This window comes from Pundamilia nyererei, unplaced genomic scaffold (genome assembly GCF_000239375.1).
Source record: "Pundamilia nyererei isolate P.nyererei 1_Seehausen unplaced genomic scaffold, PunNye1.0 scaffold01074, whole genome shotgun sequence".
NCBI lineage: Eukaryota > Metazoa > Chordata > Actinopteri > Cichliformes > Cichlidae > Pundamilia > Pundamilia nyererei.
In genome coordinates this window covers 4,069-8,360 of record NW_005188475.1, presented here as the reverse complement: position 1 = coordinate 8,360, position 4,292 = coordinate 4,069, and positions in this window count along the sequence as shown.

Here is a 4,292-nt window from a genome sequence, read left to right as displayed (position 1 = left end):
TGTGTGTGTGTGTGTGTGTGTGTGTGTGTGTGTGTGTGTGTGTGTGTGTGTATAAAGTGGAGCAGGCCGAAAGACCACAAAGCAGGTCTCACTACTATCCCGTAAACCTTCCCTTTCACTCTTGCCGCTCTCCTTCTGTCACTAATCATCCCTGAAGCTTGACTCCACCCACTCCAGCTGGGCTTCGCTCTCTTCGGTTGTGAATGGTTGAGCCCAGGTATTTAAACCAACGCCTTTATTCCACTTCTCTCCAGAGCATATCTCCACCTGTTAAAGCTCTGCTCTACCTACTCCCTACTCCCACTACAGATCTCAGTGTTACCTGAAAATATCATAGACCAGACCTCATCTATCAGACTGTCCATCACCATGAGAAAATCAGCTCACCACCTCACATGTCATACATTTATACCATACATATTATTACCTTTACATTAATTATTACATTGTGTTTACAGTATCTGAGTAGCTTAAGGAGATTTCGGCATAAATCTCTGGCGTAGTTTAATTCGTGAATAATCTGTAGTTTTCAAAGGTCTGGCTCTCCTGCGTCTGAATTTATAAGTTCTGGATATTAACCGCAGACCCCTTAAAAATAAAATCAAGCGTGTGTCATGATCAGGCTGTGTGCAGGCAGGAGAGGACCCAAACGCAAACTCACGGGAAAACAGGACTGAACTCAAAATACAGCTTTATTGCTGACAGAGGATAAAGGCGATACAAAATATGAAACTAAACTGGGAAGTACTAAGGGACTGACTCACAAGGAAACACACGGAGGGGCACACAGTCACGAGGGAGAACGCGACACTGAACTGAGGGAGACGTGGACATAAATGCACAGAGGGTAAACGAGCGAAGTGGGAGCACATGGGGAACACAGCTGACACAGATAATCGTAACAAGACAGGACAGGAGTGAACACAACATGACACATACTTAGGAGAGACTGTCAAAGTAAAACAGGAAGTACACAGAGGTTCAGACAGGAGGAGAGAGCACAGGGAGAGCGCGGACATAATGAGCTGGGGAAAACATGGAATAAAACACAAGGAGGGGAAACAAGGGTTCACAGATAGACAGAGGGGCACACAGGGGGTTATTGAATAAGGAACATCTTAACTAAACAACCTAGGAACAAAAGCATAAATAAAGAACAAAATACAAGAACATGTAGCCGCTAAACTGGTGGACCTAAATCTTCACCACCACGTCGGTATACATACAAGTGGAAAGGGAGTGAGTGGGTCAGCGCTCGGAGCACAGAAGCTAAGCCGGCTTTAAACACACCATTTATTTTCAGGAGAAAACACAGTCTAAACCCCAAATACAAGCTAATATCCCCGCTATACAATAAAATTAATGTTCACAGCCCGCTAAAAGCCCTGCTGGCAGGAATAACTATACACTAAAAAAACTAAAACTAAATGAATGGGTTATTTTGTATGGTAAAAACTTCCCGCCCAGAGTCCTATATTCCCACCGTCCAGCCGCACACATGCGGGAAAATGTTCCTTAGCTGACAGGAGAGGAACTTCTCTTCCGGTATGGTAAAACTCGCCAGCAGCAGACCAGGGAGGAGGCTCCTATCTCCGCCTGACGACGTGCAACCGTGCAGTCCAGCCACTCTCCGCACCCGCACACGGCCTCCCTCGCAGCCCCGCCCTAAAACAACAGACACGGGCCAGCAACGTTGTCAGCGCAGCCGCTGTTACCCTCCCCCGGCAAAGCTACGCTTGGCGCCCCCTGCCCTACTGTGGATTTCACGCGTCGCCTCCCACTGTTGCTATTCTGTCCGTCGGGACTGGATCGCCGGGTTATGATCGCCGGATATCTCGTGGCGCCCCGCAGGCAGGCCGGTCCTTCTTTGCATGTGCTGGGCTGCACACGTTTTGTTTCCTGCTCCTCGCTCTTCGTGTGTCTCTCTTCCCGTCTTTGCGCTCACTATCTCCCTTAAGTCAGTTTGGCGGCTGATAGGCCACCTCGGGGAACGCCCCCACCTCACAGGTGCCTACAATTGTCCGCTTAATCCAAAGTGGAATAAAAAGAATACTGTACAACAACACCAAACACACACTAAAAATATGGGGATAAAATCATGCAATAGGAATATCAATAAACAAACATGCAATATCACTATTACAATAAAATCATGCAAATAAAATCGACACTATGTACCAACACACAGTCCGATACAAAAAAAATATAACTAGAAAGCGAAAATTTCAGAACAAATTTTAAGTGTGCCTCTGCCGCCGCTAATCAGTGTAGTTTGCCATTCAAACGGATACAGAGAGCAAAACTCAGCAGAGCAGCCATTTTCCACCATGAACTATGGTAAAAACCAAACACCGCTCGTGCCTCACAGATGACAGCTTACAGTTTTGTGTAAAGATGAGGTGACTTCGTACAGCCCCGATTTGCAGACGCTGTGTGCAGAGGTTCATGAGAAGACCCGACAATGTTTGCATGAACACGCTTTGAAGCATTACATTATGGACCACTTTTCACACATAGTTGCTGTACCCACACAGCCGGCTGTAGCTTTTCATCTCACAGCCCGACACATACAAAAAAAACAAACAAAAAAAACAGCCGAGAGAGCACAGACTTTACGCCTGAGACGAAAGCTAAACCAGTTCCACACCACTGAAGTTGCAGCATTTTTACAAACCAATTCTGATTCATCTGTTTCCTTCAACGATCCGCTTTTGCCCTTCTCATTCTCCGTCACTGGCACGCTTTTTCCGCCATTTGCGTATGAAAACAAAAGCACTGCACATGCGCATTTTACCCATATTCTATCGCGATATTTCATTTTCTTATCGTTGCCCGACATTATACCGGTAATACCGTGAACGGTATGATATGGTCCAGCCCTACTACAAACTCGATGGTTTTTGAAGGGAAACATGTGAGATGAGATCATACTGTCCTAATGTGAGAAACATGAAGCTAAAGTTAACTACAGCTGTGTGTGCACCTCCATTAAAAAGGAAATGGCAGCGAGATTCGATGTAAATGTTGCCAGGTCAAGCTAGCTGATCAAAACTCTGCTACAATATGCTCAGTCATTTGAAAAAAGTTTGGGATGCGGGTGTTGTTCCAATTTCCAATACTGGCCTAAAAACTGGCCCCATCAAACAGCATGTGATGACACGCTGACACGCATCAATCTGACCTGGGTCCTGGAGAAAATTCCGACCCAGATGAAGGCCTGAAGAAAGCAAAAGAGGTATACTGGGGACAAACTGAGCCAATTCTGCTATGCCTGGTGCACGGGGAAAAATGATCAATATCCTCTTTGTGACATTTTTGTTTGGGGATGTGCTGTGTGATTTTCCTAATGTGAAATATGTGCTGTGGCTCCAAAAGGTTGGGAAACATATTTTGTTGACCTACCCAAGTTGCTCACCGTTTTAGAGAACACTAATTTGTTGACCTTTTGAGATCTCATCCATGATTAATCCTGCTACAGCCCCATTTGAACTTACCTCATAATATGAAGATTCATGTTTCCCAGCTGAAACTAGTTTCGTAGGAGACCAGAAACCTAAGAAGTTATGGAAAGCAATCTGGGAAACATGAAAAGTGTTATGAATCTTTATATTATGAGGTAAGTTTAAATGGGGCTGTAACAGGATTAATCTTAGACAAGATCTCAAAAGGTCAACAAATTAGCGTTCTCTAAAACGGTGAGCAACTTGGGTGGGTCGACAAAGTACGTTGTTCTAGAGTAGTGTTTCCCAACCTATTGGATGACGTGATGACTAACAGTTCTTGATCATCCACATTATAATTTATTTCAGCCTGGGAGAGACGACGAGAGAATAATGCACAGGGGTGAAACAACAACATGGCCAGACCTCCTAAATCTGAAACATCCCTCTCTACCACAGGCGGCTTGTGTTAGGTTAGATTTTTATTAGGGATTAATAAAATCGTTAGATTTTTACTGATTGAATAATTACTTAGAAACCTTCAGATATATCAGTATAAAGGAATATGTGGGGGCAGCAGTAGACCCGATTACTGGTGCCTAATTTAGGTCATACCTACCTCTTAGCTCAGGGCCTGCAAAACAAGCAGCTTCTCCCCACCAGTTTTAACCACTTAGATAGATGCTCACCGAGCAGGGACATAGACGGTAATATAATCCTGGTGGGAGAGACACAGGGTGTGGCTGAATGCAGACATTTTTTGTGGCTGCACAGGGTCCATCCGGAAATGTGTCAAAATGAAGGAAGGCTACGGTTGTTTAGCCACAGATGACCAACTGCAGTGGTACCAGG